Genomic DNA, 21,866 nt, shown 5'->3' on the forward strand with positions numbered 1-21,866 from the left:
TTTTTTTCCACTGGAGTACCCCTTTATGTCCTAGGCTTTGTCTGCATCAGGTTAAAGTAAAACTTATTTTGTAAGTTTTTCAAATTGTCCCCTTCTGACCCCCCCCTATAACTTTTAAGTTTATGCAGTTCACTGTACAGAATTAACAAAATCCTTTTATATTAATAGTTCAGACATTTCTACATGCAGCCATGTTTATTTTACTTGTTTGTGACTAGGGTCTTCAGTCCTATTTCCCCAGAGAAATTGACTTGTATATCCATCTTTTAATTGCGGATTACAATTAGTATTAGGAGCTCTCTACTTATATGGTCTGCCAGAATGCAGAGCAAAGATTGCTGAGGAGCTCCAGCTGTCATCTTTACTCATCGGACCCCCTTAATTGTGATGCGGGTGGTCTGATGAATCCTCTTGAGCTCTGCAGATGCTTCAGATGCCGTGATCAGTATTGAAAACTGCATCTAAAGTGTTAAATGGTAACTCATTAAAAAACTGTTTTGAGCTTAAAGAAGCTCAAGAGCACACTTCCCCCATCTCATACAGACTTAGGACCGAAGCCCAAACACAGGAAGTGCAGCCTGGAGTGCTGAGGGGGGGTGTCCAGCCTCATCCAATCATAGCTCCTCTCACTTCTGCCCCCCCCCTCTCAGCACTCCAGGCTGCACTTCCGGTGTTTGGGCTTCGGTCCAAAGTCTTTGTATGAGATTGGGGGGAAATGTGCTCTTGAGCTTTGTTAAAAAAAATATATAATTTTTTTTTTTTTGTGCTTTAAAGTACGGTATATTAGAAATATTGTATTTACCATAAGGAATGCAATAGCAAAAAAGGTTTTAATGAGTGCCCATTTAATGGTGGACATTAGTAGGATTGCTCATGTCCGCCATTATTCATGAGGTTCCAGCTAGTACTGCACCCTGTGACCTATATGTACATCACTGTTCGCTATGTACCAGAGCAAAACTAATGTACATTGTGCCCTCTGAAGGTTAACTTTAAGGGCACAGCCTATTTTGGCCTAAATGTCACTTACATTTTTCCTCGCCTTTTTAGTGCCATAACTTTATTATTTTTTTAATACACTATCAAATGTACAGTGCAGCAACACATTTTGGGAACAATCTTAATTCTACCAATAGATGTTTGAATTGGGAACATAGTGGTCCCTTAAAAGCCATGTGTCACATCCATAACCTGCAGCTGCGGGTCAGATCATTCCTTTGTCCTCTTCTCCCTCATTGAATATTGTAACTTTATTACTCGTGTGTAATATTGTTCGCTCTCCACTGTTCCTTTCCTTTACCAGGATGGCTGTGGATTATACAGGTCCCCTACCTGGGAGCCTGTCCGCCATGTTTATGCGGCCGTGATGTTTAACCCTTTTACAAGGAGCAGCTTTGCTTATCTTGTCAGCAGTGTTACTATTTTCTGAGAATTGTGAGAATACAATCTTTGTTTAACATAGAACAGTCTTAGAGCAAGGAGATGTCACCAGGCACTACAACAACCACAATGCCCGTTTAAGCGAAGGATCAAAAACGCCCAAGGCGCAGCAAAATAAGTTTATCAACGCCGCTAGGTGTCGACTCTAGTCCAGCGAACTTGAGCGACTCGCCCACACTGTCATGATGTTCAATCATATGGGCGATGAAGCGAGGCGCTTCCTTCCCTGACCACAGAGAATATAAGTTTTCCCTCCCTCATGTACATTTAGTTTTTGCTTTGTCTTCCCTATATAGAATTGTTTACAGGGACAAATTAAACAGTACACAATATGGGTCGACTGGCAGGTGATCAATTGGTTAATGTAGATATTTACACTCCCTAGTATAAAATTCCTGCTGGACAAATTATAACGGCAATAGTTGCAATTTCTGCAAGGAAAGTTGCCCTTAGGGGTGACCTGTCTTAACCAATGATCATTCTTATCCTGAGCCATAGTTTTTTTCTTGATGACATCTCCTATAGTGGTGGACCTTCTGAACGTAACGATCGGTTTTTCTCTCGCTTCCTTCCCCAATTCTTCATCATTTTCAAAATAAAACCAGTTGTCCATAATACTCTTTTTGATTATCTGTTTAATGGGGGAGTTGGCAAAAGGACACGATTCGTTTGCTGTTTTTATTCTTGTTCTCTTTTCTCTTAGAGGTTAGTAATTGTTCTCTCTTTCCTCTGTTTTGATATAAGCCCTTTTCAATTATCTCTTGAGGATAGCCTCTATCTTTTAAGCCTTTTCTTCAACTCCAGCCTGTGTTTATAAAAGTCTCATTTTCACTATTGACTGTACGGTATGTTAGTCCAACAATCTTTGTTTGAATGTGATAAACTTGTTGGTAGGGACATCAGAGAGATGAATACCAACGTCTCTGAACAGGCTATAAATAGGATTCATCTGTTTAAAAAACTTGTTTCCATTATGCATTTAGGGCAGTGATGGCGAACCTTTTTGAGCCCGAGTGCCCAAACCGAAATGCACGCCAACTTTTTTTTTCCCTCAAAGTGCCAGCACAGCAATTAAATCAGAATACTGAGGGTTAAGTTTAGAAAAAACTCGTACAGTTGCCATAACCTTTTTTTTGTTTTTTAAAAACTCAACAGAGTTCAATGACCAAATTTGTTTTTTTCAAATTGATAGTTTACAGTTCCCCCACATTAGGTTGGCAGTACAGTCCCCCCAGATATACAGCGTCCAGCCATATACAGTGTATGGCTGGAGGCTGTATGTCTGTGTACTGCCCCACTTCAGTGTTCTGACCGCCGGTCAGGGGTCACAATCTACTGCTATGGCCTAGGTCCTGGGACCAGAGGAGTGCTGGTCGGAACACTGAAGATGACGCGCAGGTAACTTGCTCCTTGATGCTCCGCTCAGCTGTTTTCGGTTTCCAGTCTTCTCTCTTTCTTGCAGTAGGGATTGGAACTGGGGTTGTCTCTCAGTTCCCTAAACCTGTTCAGGACCCATGACTTAACGTTACGCCATGAGCCCGCTCCCGATTAGAGATGAGTGAACTTACAGTAAATTCGATTCGTCACAAACTTCTCAGCTCGGCAGTTGACTTTTCCTGCGTAAATTAGTTCAGCTTTCAGGTGCTCCGGTGGGCTGGAAAAGGTGGATACAGTCCTAGGAAAGTCTCCTAGGACTGTGTCCACCTTTTCCAGCCCACCGGAGTACCTGAAAGCTGAACTAATTTATGCAGGAAAAGTCATCAACTGCCGAGCCGAGAAGTTCACGATGAATCGTATTTACTGTAAGTTCGCTCATCTTTACTCCCGATCTATAAAGCGGGGCCACGGCGTGTCATAGCGGGTTGGGCCCGGACCCGTGGCTAATAGTGTGCGGCGCCACGCGCTATTAACCCTTTAGACGCAGCGCTCAAAGATGAATGCTGCGTCTAAAATGAAAGTGAAAGCATGCCGGTTAGCTCGGAGCTATTCAGGATAGCCGTGGCAAAATCGTGGCATCCCAAACGGCTTACAAGACAGCCGGAGCCAGAGGATCCCTACCTGCCTCCTCGCTGTCCGATCGCTGAATGACTGCTCAGTGCCTGAGATTCAGGCATGAACAGTCAAGCGGCAGAATCGTCGATCAATCACTGGTTTATTATGAGAAACCAGTGATCAATGTAAAAGATCAGTGTGTGCAGTGTTATAGGTCCCTATGGGAGCTATAGCACAGCAAAAAAAGTGAATAAAGATAATTTAACACCTCCCCTTATTAAAAGTTTGAATCGCCCCCCCCCTTTTCCCATAAAAAAAAAATGTGTAAATGAAAATAAACATATATGGTATCGCCGCGTGCGGACATGTCCGAATTATAAAAATATATCGTTAAACTGCATGGTCAATGGCGTACGTGCAAAAAGATTCAAAAGTCCAAAATAGGACTTATTGATTTTTTTTTTAATTCATTTTTTTCATGATATAAAGTGACCAAAAAATGGTACTGCCAAAAACTTCTGATCACGGCACAAAAAATGAGCCCTCATACCGCACCATACGCGGAAAAATAGTTATAGGGGTCAGAATGACAATTTTTTAAACGTATAAATTTTCCTGCATATAGGAGTACGACAAAATCAAACCTATATAAGTAGGGTATCATTTTAATCGTATGGACTTACAGAATAGAGGTGTCATTTTTACCGAAAAATGTACTACGTAGAAACGGAAGTTACAAAATAGCGTTTTTTTTTCAGTTGTCTCACTGATTTTTTTTTTTTTTTCCATTTTGCCGTCGCTTTTTGGGCAAAATGACTGTCACTACAAAGTAGAATTGGTGGTGCAAAAAATAAGCCATCATATGGATTTTTAAGTGCAAAATTGAAAGTTATGATTGTTTTTAAAGGAAAGGAGAAAAAAAAAGAAAATGGGGGGGGGGGGGGGCGGGTCCTTAAGGGGTTAAGGGTCAGGTTTCGGCCCTTTCTATTCTTTTAGCGTCCTCTGGCTTCTAATTCTCATGTCTGGATCTTCCTTCAAGGAGTGGCACATACTGCCCCTCATCGGTCTCCTTTTCCCCCGTGGGACTTTAAATCTGGTTCTGGGTGTCCTCCAAGGTCCCCCTTTTGAACCTCTTAGGGAAGGGTCCTTGCACCTTTGTTCCTGGAAAGTGGCATTTCTTATAGCTATCGCCTCTATTCAGAGTGTCCGAATTGGCAGCTCTTCCCTGCCATTCTCCGTTTTTGTGATTCACCAGGACAAAGGCAAAAAAAGGATCTGGCCAGAAAATGACCAAGGTTGTTTTGGCTTTTCATCTCAATGAGGACATCGTCCTTCTGTCTTTTTTTTTTTTTTTTTTTTTTTTTTTTTGTTCCGCTCCTTCTCATCCCAAAAAGCGTTTACTCCACAATCTGGATGTGGTGCAGGCTGTTCGGACCTACCTCTGTCACCTCTTCCTTTCGTCAGTTCGATTCCTTTTTCGTCCTTACGGAAGGTCCTTGCAATCTGTGGATCCGGTATGCCATTTCAGAAGCCTATCGCTGTAGGGTGAAGATCCCTCCCTTCAGGGTTTTGGCTCATTCTACCCATTCTGTTGGGGGCATCTTGGGCTCTCCAGAACAAGGCCTCGGCCTTGTAGATCTGCAAGCGGCTACCCGGTCGTCTTTGCATACTTTCTTGGTTTTACCGGGTTCATACCTTCGCATCGGCTGATGCTAGTCTGGGCCGGAAGGTACTGCAGGCGGTGGTGGTTCAGCCATCTGCCTAACCGGGTTTTCTTCTTCTCACCCAAGGGACTGCTTTGGTACGTCCCATGGTCTGTGTCCCCCCCCCCCCCCCAATGGAGCCGATAGAGAAAGATTTTACGGTAAGTTTAAAAAAAAATCCTTTTCTCTAAGGATCCATTGTGGGACACAGCTCCCGCCCTTTTGGGTTTCTCTTTTGTTCTCTGTCCGAGGGTGAGTTCAGTTATATATTTTTTTTTTTTCTGGTTCTCGGACAGTTCGTGTTTTCTCCTTGACCTGTCGGTCCTCTCATTGCTCTGGAACTAAAACTGATTAGCTCAGGGCCTGGAGGCGGGTATATCCTGCTGGGAAGAGCCGACTTTTTTTTTTTTTTTTTTTTTTTGCCAGTGTCATATCTCCTAGAGACAGCAGCATACATCCATGGTCTGTGTCCCCCCAATGGATCCTTCGAGAGATTTTACGTATTAAAAAAAAATTAATAAATAAATAAATAAATCTCCTTTTTGGGACACGGATGTCCCGAATGGGCTGATGGCGAACCATGGCCGTGTGCCCACAGGGGTCTTGGCATGCCACAGGTTCGCCATCACTGATTTTAGCGCATGATAGGAGTTGTAATATTGCAATGGCTGCTGAAGTATCTTTTGCAGGGTATGTGTATAGTCATCCAGATTGCAAAACTTCTAACATGCCCTGGCAGCTGTTGGATGTTGGGGTATGCTAGGAGTTGTAGTTTTGCAGTACTGCTCTAGGGTACATTGATCCAATACTGGTCTTGATTTACTTACCTGGGGAGATTTATCGAAACCTGTCCAGAGGAAAAGTTGCTGAGTTGCCCATAGCAACCAATCGGATCGCTTTCAATTTTTCAGAGGCCTTTTCAAAATTGAAAGTGATCTGATTGGTTGCAATGGGCGACTTAGCAATGTTTTCTCTGGGCAGGTTTTGATAAATCTCCCTCACCTTGTGTTTCTTTTTCTTGCAGGTATCTTGCTCAAATGCTATTGGACGTATTATGAATGATGTAAGTTGGAAATCCAACATCGCTAAAGATCCAATGGCAAGTTATAATGCGAAATTATATTATATTTATAGCTGTTCTGAGGATACACTTTACTCATACAGGATGTGTGTGGGTGGGAGTTTGGTCCTGATCTAATGCCGCTGATGACTCCTATTTGCTACTCTTGACGGTCAGGATGACGAGCTAGCATACCACCAATACTTATTCTGAGGCATTAGTTACTGAGCACCATAACTCTGTGGACAGACTCTTCTCCTTAGTAATATTGTGCCTCTTTTCTTTCTAGGTCCAAAGTAGAGTTGTGGATTGAGCCTTACAGGTAAGTTTTCTGCCTGTGATGAATCGACTTAAAAATCTGTACATGATGACTTGATATAATCAATGGGAATCTCTCTGAGAAATAATGAGGGACTAATCTTCATACTGATACAGTGTAGGAATAGAACTTGGTTTTCTTTAGCACGTTCTGTTTATTTACATTGTCCTTCTGCTTTCTAGAGCAAGGATGATGGCTATGACCAAAGATGCCTCAACACTGGACTTACAGGTTGGTGTTAAACTTCTACCCTGAACTACTCAGACTTTATTAGGCAATGTAATTAAGGGATGGACATAAAAACCCCTTTCCACTAAGGCAGGGTTTCTCAGCCAATGTGACTATAGCTGATAAATATTACAAAATACTTCAGTATAAAGTTGCACAATTGAAGTCTCATGTAGGTCTATTAGTCTCCTACTGGAAAGACAGGAGATAAGTGACTGGGACCACCACTATCTCCTGTACGGTGCCCTTACTTTCCTCACGCATGGAGTCGGCAGTTTGCACGCACCCTCCATTCATCTCTATGGGAAAGCTGGAGATACACCAGCACATCACTTGGATGAATGGAGGGCACATGTAGACACCTGCTCCGTACATGAGAAGAGCTGGGGGATACCAGCTGTCACTGTCCGTGATAAGACACCTAAGTGAGACTTCTCCTTTAATGTGCAACATAGGAGTTTATCTTATGCTGTTGCACTACTGAATCTAGAAGTGAATGTTGGACATATGGCTATAGCGAAATCTATTCCACTACTAAGTTATTCCAAGACACAATGATGATCACATAGTTCAGCAGATGAACAGTGATGAATACCTTTTGTCTTTCGCTCCTATCTGATGTGTCTTCGTACCAGTGTCATAATGACTTTAGGCTACAGAATCTCTTCTAATGTTGCTATATTTTTACAGGTCTTATTCTGCATGCTGAGGACCTAAACTATGGACATCTACAGTAAGTATCATTATAAACTTCCTCTTAAATAGCTTTTGGCACTGAACCATGTAACTAGGTTAGTGACAAGACCTTTTCATGTGATAACTGCTCATGGAGTTCTGTGGTGTCCCGGTACAGGACCTGGTCCTGCCCCTTGTCTATGGTCCCCGCAGCTAGAGTCCCTCCATGTTCACAGGGCTCTCCTGTAGGGCTTACCCCTAGTCGTCTTGAGTGTACATATTTAATGTATAGAAAATATATGTACAGGGCCTTAGTGGTGACGTGATACACGGTTGTAATGTATAAAATGCTTAAGGACCTTTTTAGAGGTCATGTGATGTATCTAGAGTTCACTGGGTTCATAACTTACAGGTTTGCTGACCAATGAGCTTAGTCCAGCCCCTTATTATATAAAGGGCTGTAGTGAATCCATTCGCTCTCTTGCTCTATTCCTGCAAGACTATCAAGCAGCACAAATCTCATCAGCATCAATCCAATTCATCTAGGCCCAAAGCCTAAGAACCTGCAGCCACAAAACGTGGGTTGCTCAAATTACTGAATCCTGTGTGACTACTATCAGCTCAAATATTCTAAAATAGTAGCACAGTGGCTAGCATCAAAAGCCCATTGCTTCCAAGTCCCAGCAAACCTGTGAGGAACCTGTATCCCGGTTCACTCTTGAGGCTGTTATTTAAGTGACCACTTTTTTTTTTTACAGCTCTTCACCTACACCATTGTGCTTCCAGCTGTTGCAAAACCACAACTCCCAGCATGCCCGGACAGCTGAAGGCTATCCAGGCATGCTTGGAGTTGTAGTTTTGCAACAGCTGGAGGCACACTGATCTACACTATAACTCAGTATCCTGGGTGGGTGAACCAGCCGTCAGATTCTCTTTAATGTCACTGGATACATGAGTACAGTTGTACATTAATGACACTTAATGCCCAGAGCTCTAAATTTACCTAATGGGGGAGCCACAGATCATATAGGGGGAGATTTATCAAAACCTGTGCAGAGGAAGAGTGGTGCAGTTGCCCATAGCAACCAATCAGATTGCTTCTTTCATTTTCCACAGGCCTCTAAAGAGGCCTGTGGAAAATGAAAGAAGCAATCTGATTGGTTGCTATAGGCAACTGCACCACTCTTCCTCTGCACAGGTTTTGATAAATCTCCCCCATAGTGATCAACAAAAAATAGAATCTAAACTACATGGATGTTGCAGTGAAAAAAATACAACTACCTGTAGAACAGCCAAGTATGTAAGTTTAGATTAGTTGCTATCATGTGTTTTTATAGCTTTGTATTGGCAGCTTAGTCATATTAAATCTTGCTGTGGTCTGTAAATGATTATTTTTAAGAATCAGGTCTCCAATAACTTTGTGAGGATAACTTGACCCACTGACACAGACCACTGAATATTACACTACTATGTCATTGCTCAGCGTATTTATCTCTAAACGGTGTTATCTTCTGTCCGGTTTTAGGGCGGTCTCTTGGAGGACCTGCAGAGAATGCAAAGACAAAGGAACATGGTAGGTAATTCTGATCTCTCACACAAGCTGACTGTACACATTTGGCTTGTCTGGTATCTCTTTAGATCACCCCAACCTAGCGTGTATATCATGAGTTATTGGCAGTCACCTCTCTTGATATGTAAAAGAGCGTTTTACCAGAAAACCCCTTTAATCCTACCAACTGGCTCCAGAAAGTTTAACAGATTTGTAAACTACTTCTATTAAAAAATCTTAATCCTTCCAGTACTCATCAGCAGCTGAAGGTTAGTTCTTTTGTCTAACAATGCTCTATGCTGACACCTGTCTTTCTCAGGAACTGTCCAGAGTAGGAGCAAATCCCATAGCAAACCTCTCTTGCTCTAGACAGTTCCAGTCGGCAGAGAGCACTGTTAACAGAAAAGAACTCTACTTCAGCTAAGTACTGGTAGGATTAATATTTTTAATAGAAGTAATTTACAAATCTAACTTTCTGGAGCCAGTTGATATTAAAATAGTTTTTCACTGCAATACCCCTTTTAAGTTGAAATCAGTAAACACACAACCAGAACGAAGAGTTAGAAGGATCAGTTTGTGCTTATTCTGGGTTAAGACTAGTGTCTGCAGAAGAATTTTCCTCCTGTAAAATGAAATCCCAAGCAAATATGCAGGGTTTCTAAGTGTTCTTGAAAGGGCAAGATTCTCCTGTCTGTACAATATCTAGGTCTAGTGTTTGTCATGGAGGGCCATGATGTGTGGATAGTGTACATGCTGCTATGCATGCCCTGACTATATACTAACTACATCCACTAATCCAGAACACACGTAACGTTGGGGGTTATTAATGATGCTTCAAATGTCTGACCTGAATTTTGTGTGGACAAACCTAAATACTGACATGACCCCTGAGCCTTAGTAATGTCTTAGTTCAAATCACTGGGGTATGACTTAAAAGTTATAAAATCGCAATTTATTGGGTATATTTTGATAAAACACACAACCCCCTACACACAAACACTAAAATATTATTCACCTGTGACCGCTAAGGGAAATATCACAGAGAATAGAAACCAAACAAATACTAAACACCCCCATATATATTGCACATATTGTAGTCAGTGATACAGTAACTAACTCATCAAAATAGAGACCCCCTACTTAGTCAGTTCGGGTGATTCCTTAATTATTGCGCGTTTCCCAGGGGCTAGATTGCACGGGATATGAAGGGTTAAATGCTGGAGGGAAGACTGATATGTGCTGTCCCTACACTTCCTATCAATCCCTCAAAGTGTAGTGCAATCATGTCCCTATAAGCACCTTCCCCTCACTGTGTGGCATGTATCTGGGGCTCTCATCCTAATGAGGACGACCCCCATGCCTCAGGACCCTGTCCCTATACTAGAACAGTCCTATTAGACAGTGTACACAGGATAATGGAGAAAGTGCTAACGTGCTTGTGCTTAATGTGCAATAGATAATACCATAAAGGAATGCCTTCAGGAGAATGGTGGGGATAAGAGGCTAGCCCATAACTGACTGACTACTTTGGAGCTACATTGTCTAAAGAATTAGTAATGTCTTACTATCATAACTGGCACAACTAACCACCTACTTTCTCTAACTATAGGTCCTGAATGCGTTGCTTAGCTGAACCTGGTAAGTCTCTTTTCTTAGTATTACTGCTTTTCAATCTTAATCTTGGTTTCAGTGATGAAACTGATTCTGCCAGATGATTAAGGATGATATTATCTTTAACCGTTCCACTTTTTTCTGAGAACCTGCCAGTGTAAGATAAGGGACTTCTATGAAATGCTGAACACTAATCCTCTTCCCTATACTCTTTTCAGGTCAGCATAATGTGGACACACAACTAGGTAAGACATTGGTTTAACTCTGTGGCTGAATTGATAAAGGGTTATATGCAGCATAGAGATTGGCACCGGGTATGTAAGGCAGCTACTGCTGATAGGTAGAGCAGGTTTTACCAACCAGCATGCCTCCAGCAGTTACAAAACCACAGCTCCCAGCATGCCGAAGACTCTCCAGACACGCCTAGCGTTGTTGTCCGGCCACAGCTGGCAGCACACTGGTTAGGAAATGATGAGGTGGATGAATGTTAATATGCTGCAAATATCTAAGGTTGTAATACCACTTTAAGGATCTGGTATTTGCCTTGAATTTTGTTGGAGAAACATTGCTGCTTTCTTCCCAAAACTGCCACCAGAGATGCTGTACCCTACACAACCTGAGGATGAGCAGTGGTGGTTCTGAATGAAAGCGGCCATGTTTGTTCCTGGAGAACACTGAAATGTCCATAAGGTACAGCAGGGATATCTGCCAGTTTGTACATTAGATTAATCACAACTATTGCAAATGTTCCTATAGTTCAGGATATTTGGAGACACTATGATGATCATAGTTCAGCAGATGAACAGTGATGAATACTTTTTGTCTTTCGCTCCTATCTGATGTGTCTTCAGAAATGTCATAATAACTTTTATAAGCTAAAGAATCTGTTCTAATGGGAGCCTTTTTTGTTTAAAGGTCTTTACTCTACAAGCTGAGGACTTGGGCCAGTTGTGACTTCTACAGTAAGTATTTTTCAGGATACTCTTCCATAGCTGTTGGCACTGAACCAGACAGACATAAGGTTACTGCCAAGGCCTAGAAGAGGCAGAATACGTGGAAATTAAGACATCTCAATTAGTCTTTAAGGAGTAGTCCAGGCCTGAGAAAACGGATCTCCCTATCCTAAGGGGGGGCGGGGGGCGGCGGAGGAGGAGCAGCGGGCGGCGTAGGAGGAGCAGCTCTCTGGCCAGAGCACTTGTTGACATTTCCCCCCCCTCAATACAGTGCTATGGCAGAGCCGTGGATTGCTGAAGGCAGCACTCCTGCTCTGCTGAAGAATTGTATTGAGGGGGGTGTTTTAGCTGTCAATACGTGCGGTGGTCAACCCCCCCCCCCCCCCTTCCTGCAGGCTTCCAGGAGACCGCAGGGGTCCCAGTGGTCGGATCCCCTGCAATCTTGAAAAACTGAAAAACATATCCCCTATCTTAAAGGGGTAGTCCAGTGGTGAAAAACTTATCCCCTATCCTAAGGATAGGGGATAAGTTTGAGATCGCGGGGGTCCGACCGCTGGGGCCCCCTGCGATCTCTCTGTACGGGGCCCCGGCTCTAGGCCCAGATAGCGGGTGTCGACCCCCGCACGAATCGGCGGCCAACACGCCCCCTCAATACATCTCAATGGCAGAGCCAGAGATTGCCGAAGGCAGCGCTTCGGCTTTGCCATAGAGTTGTATTGAGGGGGCGTGTCGGCCGCCGCCTCATGCGGGGGTCGACATGCCCCCTTCCCGCGGGCTGTCGGGGCTCCGTACAGGAGATCGCAGGGGGCCCCAGCGGTCGGACCCCCGCGATCTGCAACTTATCCCCTATCCATAGGGGATAAGTTGCTCACCACTGAGTCACCACTGGACTACTCCTTTAAAGGAGATCTCTCGTCTTAAACTCATCACCTATCCTTAAAGGCCTTGCTATGCTAGGGGCTGCAGTGCACACAATGCTAGTGTCAGGTCTCATGCATTAGATTTCAAGATACACTATCAATACACTGGTGGGAGGCTGTCACTTCTAGCGGCAGTCATTATTAGATGATAAAGCCGTGTACATTGTACTAGTGCAAATATAAATGCCCAGCTGATTCTCCTGAATACCCTTTTAGTAGCTTATGTAGCCAGGTTCAGACTGCTCTGTAATTCCACAGCTGGAGGAGTATGTAACATGCCTGTGTATTTTACTCATTGGAAGATCTGATATAAGCCGATGATGGTTCAAGAGTAGTGGACAGAAGTGATTTCTGACAACATAAAAAATACTGAGGCTTATGGTCATCGGGAGCAGGGCTGTGGACTCATGGGTCTTAAATACCCTGGCATTGATGGGTACTGTTGCATGTAGTTTGTCAGTGTCCTATACAATGAACTATAGTTGACACCTCCGTTTGTATGTTTTGCAATAGCAGCGTGCACCTACATATCTAAGGTTGTAACAGCCGCTCACACTGCGGCACACCAGCACTGTACATATGCAATAGACTTGCATTATTGCTATATTAAAATATAACTTATTTTGAGGCTTAGTACAGATTGTGATAAATGTACCATTACACCCCCTAATATCAGCACAGTGGTGGCCTAAAAACAAGAAGTCGATAGAATGTTGGGGTCCTATTTGCAATGAGGCCACCTCTGTATGGTGAATGGGGAAACACGTTTTGACCAAAATACAGTAAGGGTCTGATTTACATTTATAGTTAACATTTCAGCCATGCAATTCAGTGTATTCCTTATCTAGTGATAATGTGTCTTGGCATTTGCAGACTAGTACTGCAACCTTGTTGTACGCTTTTCAGGGTTTTCCTTTATGATTAAAAAGAAATGGATGGATATGGCTCTGGACCAATGTTTGTTTAGGCTTATTAATATAGCTGCACACTAGGCCGAAATTATGAGCTCCTGAGAAATTGAGGCAGTGATGTTCTATTAAACTGTGCCACTAGAACATGTTACTATACACAGGTTTCTAAGCCTCTCCTTTCTCTTCCTCTACAGTGACAAGGCCTCTAATGTAAGTACATATGATGATCTCTCACCCTCTACCACAGCACAATGATGAATTAATAAATAATCAATGGGAATCTCTCTGAATAAGAATGAAAGAGAACCTTTCTCTGATCGTGCCTCTGTCATCACTTGCACAGAATTTCTTGTGTTTTACCAGTGATAACAATCTGTCTTCATTTTTAGGAATTGCCTTGTCTCTGGAGGTGCAGCCCATGAGGTGAGTTTTCTTGTATTGGAGCAGTGGTCTCAAACTGTGGCCCTGCAGATGTTGCAAGACCTCACCCCCCCCCCCCCCCCCCCTGCATGCCAACGGCTTTCTGGGCATTCTGGGGGTTGAAGTCTTTGAACAATTACAAAGGTGTGGCCTCACATGGCAGGAGATGCTAACCCCAAATGTCGATATGCATTTGTAATGGGGGGCAGGTCTGCATACAATGGAGGAGGTCTGCAACAAACCACAAGTACCATAATGGCTTCCTACACCAGATGAATAGGTGCGGCTGTTGGACATTAGGAATAATATAAATGGCAATGTAGGTGCATAACTGTGGTGGATGTACAGTGACATTGGCTAACCCTCAAAACTGATGTAAAATGGAGATATTAGCCAGTATATCCTTAGATGGACATACCTGAGCCTGCACACAAATGCTAAGGTTTTTCAAGTGGCACAGGACCTAACACTTACCTACCTGTGCGTGATGAGAAAACCAGGGGCCAGTGGGCAACTACACCAGCATTTGGTCCGACTCATAGACTGCTCCCAGGTCATCTCCAGTGTAGTTATACACATACAATGGGAGGAGGGAGACAGGCCTCAGGTTGAAGTCTTGAAACATCTGCAGGGCCACAGTTTGAGACCACTATTAGAGGGTTGTGTGCAGGGAAGTTGTGCAGCACAGGATAATATGATGAATTCATAGTTCATCAGACTGACAGTGATGAACATTCTTTCGCTCCTATCTGATTTATCCTGTAGAATTTTACTAGTTTGCTCAATGTAGTAACGTGACCATGTATGGAAGCCTTGTACTTTATCTGACATGGCCAAATATTGTGCCTTCCACTAACCAGAGTGCTGATGTATACATGGCACAATCATATCTAGTAATGCACTCGTGGGGATATGCAATCCTGGATTGGATATTGTACTAATAACTTTTTTTTTTTTTTCTACAGCAATTACTCAGTGTTCACTTAGTGACTGGATGATTGTATGTGGTAAGTACACAGCAGATCTAGTAGTTCAGTCAAACTGATCTCCTCCCCCCGGCCTGGTCACACACCTCTGACTAATCAGACATACTTGTATAGAACATAGAATAGAAGCTAAATATAAAGGTCCCTATTCCTGTGCTAATATTGCTAGAAGACTTGTCTGTTTTCTGAGCTTCATTGGGCTCTCATTGCCTGACATGTCTTAGATCTTCTAATGTGTGAACTAAGCAGTGGAATTCCCATTGAGATCAATGGTAGGCTACTGCATTTGGGATTTCATAGTGCATGACACCTTGGCTAGTGCTGCCACAGAACAAATGTTGGGCAGCCTACCCTATTCTAAGATAAAATGCATGTTAATATTCATTACACTGGAGGTGACTGTCCAAGGCCAGTTGGGACACAGTCAGGCTTGCTGGCACTTGCAGTGGTCTGTAAATTATGAATGTAAGAATCAGGTCTCCAATTACTTGTGAGGATAACTTGACCCACTGATGCAGACCACTGGGCACTGACTGAAGTGTCGGAGGCTGAGCTGCAGCATGAATGCTTCTTCCCTACAAGATGTACAAGGTTCAGTCCTGAGCACTGACCCACACGGCAATCATCGAGGCAGAAGGGTGCGGGCAGCTTGGCACAGGCTCTGACACTTGAGCTGAGTGATGTAGAGCTGACTGATTCCCTGCTGTTCATTGTTAGGGGGTCACTAACCGTCTTTTCTTATATCTCCACAGGTCACACTTGTTGAATGCTGTGAATGTAAGTGTAATTTATTTCTCCTTCTAAATTTCTTAATATCTAAATCCTGCTCTCCCCTATAACCAGTGATGAAAATGATTCTGCCATATGAGCCAGGATGATATCACTAACCGTTCCACTTTTTTCTGAGGCTATAGTGTGAGAGCTTAGGGGTTAATGTCATATGGGCCTTGGTGACTTAAAGGGGTTTCCCCCTCTGTGGCACAATAGTTATAGCTTGTCAAGCCCTAATTCTGGTCTTAAATTCCCCTGATATAACCTAGAAGATATTGTAATCTGTAACCAGAATCGATGGTCTATAACCTGATCTTGTCTCATTGTAGAGGTGCTGGAGAGAACCTATGATCCACTACAAACCATCCCATATGGTAGGTGACTAATCTCTGCTCTGATGCCTTCATATTGGGTGAAATGATGACAATTACTTTGAACTCTCTCCCTGATAAAAAGATGAAATCAAAAGTACTGACAACCCTAATGTATGAAATATTGAAGAAACAGCTATAAAAGCAAAACTTACTATTTCATATTTTTTTTATATAGGTTGAAAGAAATGAAGAACAGAATCTGTCAAGGAGCAGAAATATGTGTAATAAAGTGGATATAGAACATAAAAGCTGTGTTTGTCTTGTCTTTAATAGGCTGGTGAAATAGTGATAAAATGGTGGCATATGGACCCTTACCTGCTTCTGCCCACCAGATTGGCACACCACAGATATAGGCTGTAACATTGTATTGTCCATCATCCTGTATGCTATGTATGGATATGGTATCTTGTCCACTGGACTAAAATGGAGCAAAATCTACTTGTCCCTCATGACTATCCACTTGTCCGGCCAATTTTCGCTTTTACGCTCTGATTTTTTCCTCCTCGCCCTAGAATAGCCATAACTACCTACTATAATGATGCCTTTTAATTTTTCAATAACATATTCTCTGAACCAAAACGTGTGTGTGTCCGCCCGCGATCAAACACTTATCCCCTATCCTGTGGATAGGGGATAAGTGTAATGCCGCTACAGCTGTCCTTTTAATCCTTCCAGTACTTATCAGCTGCTGTATACTGCAGAGGAGATTGTGGTGTTTTTCGGTCTGACCACTGCTCTCTGGACAGTTCCTGACATGGACAGAGGTGTCAGCAGAGAGCACTGTGGTCAGACAAATTTTAAAAGGAAAAACTTCCTCTGGAGAATACAGCAGCTAAGTACTGGAAGGATTAAGATTTTTAAATAGAAGTCATTTACAAATCTGGAAAAGGGCAAGTGGAGCTCACAGCAAAAGGCACGAGGTTAACTAAGTAACCCTCACTCAAGGGTTAAAAATACAAAATTGGATCAAGGAAAACACTTTAGTCCTCAGTGTCTTATCGTCAATAATGAGTGTGCAATAGACATTCGACACTGTCCTATAAGAGACTGCCAGCCAGTATGATATAATTGGCTATTTTATATAAAAATATGAAAATAAATGGATATGCAATATCTGGAAATCTGCCCCCACAGGGCCCTTGTGGTTAATAGGCTGACTCCAGAATACCAATATCAGTATATAGATATAAGTACAAATAAAATGCAATTACTAAAAATTCAGTCCACCTGCTACGAAAAATGATCTCGCAAACTGGATGACTTATAGAAAATAGTCAAAATGAATGGTATATTGTCCCGAATATATTATTGCAAGATTAGGTGTATGATATTTCAGTTCAGTTCAATTTATCCTGTAAACAAATGTATCTGATCCAATAGATGTAACTATTCCTGTAAAGTAATATTCATATGGCCACGAAAAATAAACCCAAATTCAAATCTGTAAAATAAAATTATATCCAATCTATAGACATGTCCAGATTCAGCGATTCTGTCAGAAGGAAAATTTGGCACTTCGTGCCACTCACCACTCCTGGATTTTGATGGAGGTGTAGTGTCAGTAAAATATTCTGTTTCCGAGGCGGCGACACCCGTATGAGTCTAGCCACTATGGGAAAGCTGTCCCCCCAGTCGGTTCGTCACCCGGTGACATCAGTGCACGCGGTCAGCTGGTTGCAGGTCAGCTGACCTCTGGTGGTATCAGGCACCTAGGATGAACCGGAGGGTGTCCGCCCGGGATTTCTGGACGGGAAGATTTTAAATTAACACAGGTATCGCTGGTCTCCTTGGTTTCAATCCAGATATTTAGAGGGTCTGCTGGTTCCTATAGTCCTTCTGCCACCTAATTCAAGGTTTGGCAGATTTGGTGATAATGGTAATAGTCCATGCAGTGGCCTCTTCTCAAATTGAGGGATTTCTGATGCACAGTTTAGAAAACGCAGGTGGACTGCACCTTAGTGTGATCTCGGTGCAAAAATAAAACACAAAACCAAACGTGTTTCAGGGTACACATAGGCAATGTCCTGACCCCTTCAGTGGAAAACAAAATAACCTAATGGTAGCTACTATGCTAGCTTTTTATAGATGGATGATTAAATCACATGTGAGAGATCTCCTGATGCAGGTAAACTCTGGTATGGAGCATTTGAACATATTATAAAGACCTGATGATTTGGTATTATAAGTGTATACTGTGTGAACAGGAGTCTATGCAATACCACAACAAAGTATAGGTATAAAACTATATAGATTTTCTTAAATGTATAATTTTGATTTGAAAGAGATCGTATAGAGCAAATGTATCCTCAATAGGTGGCCATATATATGTATAAAAATGTGGTTTTTTATGTTGATACCAAAAAGGAAGGACAGTCCAAATAGGTTCAATATAACCATAAAAATAATTGAGATAATGAAAACATATAGATAGGAATGAGATATAAAATGAAAATAAATATAAAAAATTGTAAAAGTAAAAATGACTGAAAAAATAAACAAATATTAATGAAAAAATAATAATAAAGATAAAAATAAATTAAAGTGGAAATAAAAAATACAAACGATAATAAAAATAAAGTGAAACAAATAAATAATAAAATACATATATATAACAATTAGCAAAAGTAATAGATATCTTGAGAATGGGATGGGGATCAATATGGGGGGGGAATGTCCCAAATATGGGACCCCTCCCACTACAAAAACGCAAATATTTCTATACTTGCATTTAACCCATTTGGTTCTAAACTATCAAACTCGTAGATCTTCTGTGTTTCTAACTTAGACATTTTGGTCAAATAACTCCCACCTCGCCAATCTTTCCTGACAATTTTGTATACCTACAAATGTCAGGGTGGCGGGGTTTCTATTATGTGCCTGTAAAAAAATGTAAAGACAGAGGGTGTTTTTGAAAACCTTTTTTTTATAATATTGTGTTCAGCTATTCTTACTTTTAATGGACGCTTAGTTCTGCCGATTATATTGCCTATTACATCCACATTGCAACATATAGATGACACCCTTTGAGTTACATGTGATCAATTCACTAATTTCCCATTTAAAGGAGCCAACTGTGGATTTGACCTCCAAAGTTTTCTTTTGTCCCTTAGTGATTAAACAATTAGAACAAATACCACAATGAACAAATCCTTTTATACTTAACCATGTAGGAGGAACACTTTCCCCTGCTGGTTTCCTGATTGATGGTGCCACTGTAATGCCCAAATTAGGGGCTTTAGTGTAAACTATCGAAGGCCTCTCAGGCAATCGGCTCCCAATCAGTTTATCCTGTTTTATCAAGTGCCAGTGCCTTTTGGAAAAAAAATTCAATTCGTTTTATATTCTTTATTAAAGAGGATGATCAGCAAATAAAAATTGTACTCCTTTTACAATAGGTTTCTTTAGGTTCAAAGAATTTTTCTGTCCAGACTATTCACATGCTCCAGGGATCTCTTAATAATTTCTGGGGGATATTCTCTCTAAGAACTGTGATGTTAGAGTTATGGCTTATTGTTGGAAATGAGACTCTTCTGTACAATTGTGTGTTAAACGTCTGAATTGTCCGGTGGGGACGTTAACTAGCCACCGAGAGAAGGTGGCAACTGCTAAATTTGATATGTTTTGCAGTGGAGGCGATCTGAGACTGGAAATATTTCAATATCAAGGAACTCTATTTTCTCCTAACTAATTGTAGATGTGAATTGTAAGTTGTATGCGTTGGAGTTGAGCCCATCGATGAAGGCATCAAGGTCCATCCTGGGGCCCTTCCAAATTAAAATGTTGTCAATGTAACGTTGCCAGAGTACAAGGTTCGCGCCGAGAATGGGGGAGATGGTATCTGCCTCCCATGCTGCCATAAATAAATTGGCATAACTCGATGCGAACCTGGTACCCATGGCTGTCCCTTTTTTTCTATAGGTCATTCAGTTTGAGAGCATTTTTCATAGCAGGTGGATTGAATTTTTAGTCATTGCATTTTCTTTGTACTTATATCTATACTGATATTGGTATTCTGGAGTCAGCCTATTAACCACAAGGGCCCTGTGGGGGCAGATTTCCAGATATTGCATATCCATTTATTTTCATATTTTTATATTAAATAGCCAATTATATCATACTAGCTGGCAGTCTCTTATGACAGTGTCGAATGTCTATTGAACACTCATTAATTTACAAATCTGTTGAACTTTCTGGCACCAGTTGACTTGAAAAAGTATTTCACCGGAGTAATAGGTTAAGGAGCCTGTATGGCGTTTCCTGCTGTAGATCTTGAAGTGTTGGACATCATAAAAAAACGGTCATGTGATGGTCAGTGCTCAGACCCCCACTTCTCCCGTTTGCTGTATAAGAGGCATCATATTCCTGCTGTAGATGTCTCCCACAGCAATGAGGCCTTCTCTCTGCTCATTCTAATGATTGGTCAGGGTCAGCTTTGCTTTCAAATAAGTGACACTTAGCATACTACTTTTTAAATCAGATTTTTTTTTAAGAGTTTAAACATTTTTAAACATACGAAAAATTTCCCCAACAATAACCCCACCCACCGTACATACAAACATTCCGTCTTTTCCCTCTGCAGCATCAGGAATATACACAAGTAGTAAACTAGAGGTTTGAATATACTTATATACCAATGGGGAGACTCCCAGCATACATAACCCCAGCAAGCGGTACCTACAGGCACTCCAACAAAGCCACTAGAGGAGGAAAGAAAAGGGCAGACAAGGAAAAGAGTGAAGCCACATACAGAAATTCCCAGACCATAAGCCTATCATATGACAAACAGGCCGAGGGCTCACAAGCAATTACAAACCAGTCATCGGGGGGTCAAAATGGTGTACCCAGGGTCCCCAAATACTATCAAATTTACGTTTAATATATCCCTTTCTCCAAGCGCACTGCCATATTATTTTAATAAGATCAGAGGCACTCGGCGGAGTCTGTGTAATCCAGTACTGCGCGATCAGCTTCCTGGCTTGATACAGCACACGTAAGATCCCCACCTCTTTCATGGAAGGTTCCTTATCACATCCAATAAGGCCAAGTAAGCATACCTTAGGTTCTCTAAGCAGTGTAACCCCATAAACATCCCTGATAAGGCGCAACACATCAGCCCAATAGACATCTAAAACAGGGCACGCCCACACCATGTGAAGCAGGTGAGCCTACAGCTCCCCACACCTAGGGCAGGCAGAGTCGGACCGAACACCTACAATATGTAAGAACAGAGGGGTCTTATACACCCGGTGCAGAAAGAACAACTGTGACAGTCTGTTAGCCTCCGACAGGGACAATGATGGGGTAAGCGACAAGAATATAGACTATTCCTCATCACTAGTGTTGAGCGGCATAGGCCATATTCGAATTCGCGAATATATGGACGAATATTCGTCATATATTCGCGAATATTCGTCATATATTCGCGAATATTCGCATATTCGTTATATTCTCGTTTTATTTTCGCGTGTGCGAAAATACGCGTATGCGAAAATTAACGTATGCGTATTTTCGCATATGCGAAAATTAGCATATGCTAATTTTCGCATATGCGAATTTTCGCACGCCAGTCTCACACAGTAGTATTCGAGCCTTCTTTACACCACACAAGCTGGAAGCAGAGAGGGATGATCACTGTGATGTGTACTGTGAAGAAAAAAAACAAAAAAAAAAACGAATATTCGTAATTACGAATATACAGCGCTATATTCGCGAAATTCGCGAATATGCGATATTCGCGAATAATATTCGAATTGCGAATATTCGCGAGCAACACTACTCATCACTCAGCCCACCAAGGTCTCTCTCCCACTTAGTTCGGACCGTCAAGGGGAACCGTTCATGGTAAAAACTCGAGCTCACCGTACAGCCAAGAAATAACTCCCGCAGATTCCCTTTTCATAACTACCGACTCTAGGACCCTGTTAGTTTGCACCTCCATCAGCCGCAGCCGATTC

The 21,866-nt window shown here is 42.1% G+C and overlaps 1 long non-coding RNA gene and 11 other non-coding genes across 16 annotated transcripts; all 12 read left to right on the forward strand.

Moving 5' to 3' along the window:
• The first annotated feature begins 1,125 nt into the window (after positions 1-1,125).
• LOC130282982 (uncharacterized) lies at positions 1,126-16,159 on the forward strand. 5 transcript variants are annotated; one of them, XR_008846579.1, is made up of 14 exons: positions 1,126-1,434; positions 6,160-6,198; positions 6,485-6,517; positions 6,697-6,745; positions 7,433-7,475; positions 8,943-8,990; positions 10,576-10,604; positions 10,796-10,822; positions 11,493-11,539; positions 13,556-13,571; positions 13,751-13,784; positions 14,747-14,788; positions 15,868-15,912; positions 16,088-16,159. It is a non-coding gene; the product is annotated as an uncharacterized LOC130282982 (long non-coding RNA). The 5 variants fall into 5 exon arrangements; XR_008846578.1 differs by lacking the exon at positions 1,126-1,434 and having other exon boundaries at positions 4,860-6,198; XR_008846581.1 differs by lacking the exons at positions 1,126-1,434; positions 6,160-6,198; positions 6,485-6,517; positions 6,697-6,745; positions 7,433-7,475 and adding an exon at positions 7,842-7,995.
• On the forward strand, positions 2,305-2,376 carry LOC130283690 (small nucleolar RNA SNORD74). The gene has a single exon (XR_008846803.1). It is a non-coding gene; the product is annotated as a small nucleolar RNA SNORD74 (small nucleolar RNA).
• On the forward strand, positions 6,334-6,412 carry LOC130283666 (small nucleolar RNA SNORD24). Its single transcript, XR_008846779.1, has one exon. It is a non-coding gene; the product is annotated as a small nucleolar RNA SNORD24 (small nucleolar RNA).
• LOC130283675 (small nucleolar RNA SNORD79) lies at positions 6,552-6,632 on the forward strand. Its single transcript, XR_008846789.1, has one exon. It is a non-coding gene; the product is annotated as a small nucleolar RNA SNORD79 (small nucleolar RNA).
• Positions 7,289-7,369, forward strand: LOC130283692 (small nucleolar RNA snR60/Z15/Z230/Z193/J17). The gene has a single exon (XR_008846805.1). It is a non-coding gene; the product is annotated as a small nucleolar RNA snR60/Z15/Z230/Z193/J17 (small nucleolar RNA).
• LOC130283710 (small nucleolar RNA SNORD78) lies at positions 9,788-9,849 on the forward strand. Its single transcript, XR_008846821.1, has one exon. It is a non-coding gene; the product is annotated as a small nucleolar RNA SNORD78 (small nucleolar RNA).
• Positions 10,651-10,726, forward strand: LOC130283687 (small nucleolar RNA SNORD47). Its single transcript, XR_008846800.1, has one exon. It is a non-coding gene; the product is annotated as a small nucleolar RNA SNORD47 (small nucleolar RNA).
• LOC130283693 (small nucleolar RNA snR60/Z15/Z230/Z193/J17) lies at positions 11,347-11,425 on the forward strand. Its single transcript, XR_008846806.1, has one exon. It is a non-coding gene; the product is annotated as a small nucleolar RNA snR60/Z15/Z230/Z193/J17 (small nucleolar RNA).
• On the forward strand, positions 12,763-12,827 carry LOC130283711 (small nucleolar RNA SNORD75). Its single transcript, XR_008846822.1, has one exon. It is a non-coding gene; the product is annotated as a small nucleolar RNA SNORD75 (small nucleolar RNA).
• Positions 13,609-13,683, forward strand: LOC130283677 (small nucleolar RNA SNORD79). Its single transcript, XR_008846790.1, has one exon. It is a non-coding gene; the product is annotated as a small nucleolar RNA SNORD79 (small nucleolar RNA).
• Positions 14,467-14,543, forward strand: LOC130283695 (small nucleolar RNA snR60/Z15/Z230/Z193/J17). The gene has a single exon (XR_008846808.1). It is a non-coding gene; the product is annotated as a small nucleolar RNA snR60/Z15/Z230/Z193/J17 (small nucleolar RNA).
• LOC130283686 (small nucleolar RNA SNORD47) lies at positions 15,605-15,677 on the forward strand. Its single transcript, XR_008846799.1, has one exon. It is a non-coding gene; the product is annotated as a small nucleolar RNA SNORD47 (small nucleolar RNA).
• Positions 16,160-21,866: the final 5,707 nt, after the last annotated feature.

This window comes from Hyla sarda, chromosome 7 (assembly GCF_029499605.1).
Source record: "Hyla sarda isolate aHylSar1 chromosome 7, aHylSar1.hap1, whole genome shotgun sequence".
Lineage (NCBI taxonomy): Eukaryota > Metazoa > Chordata > Amphibia > Anura > Hylidae > Hyla > Hyla sarda.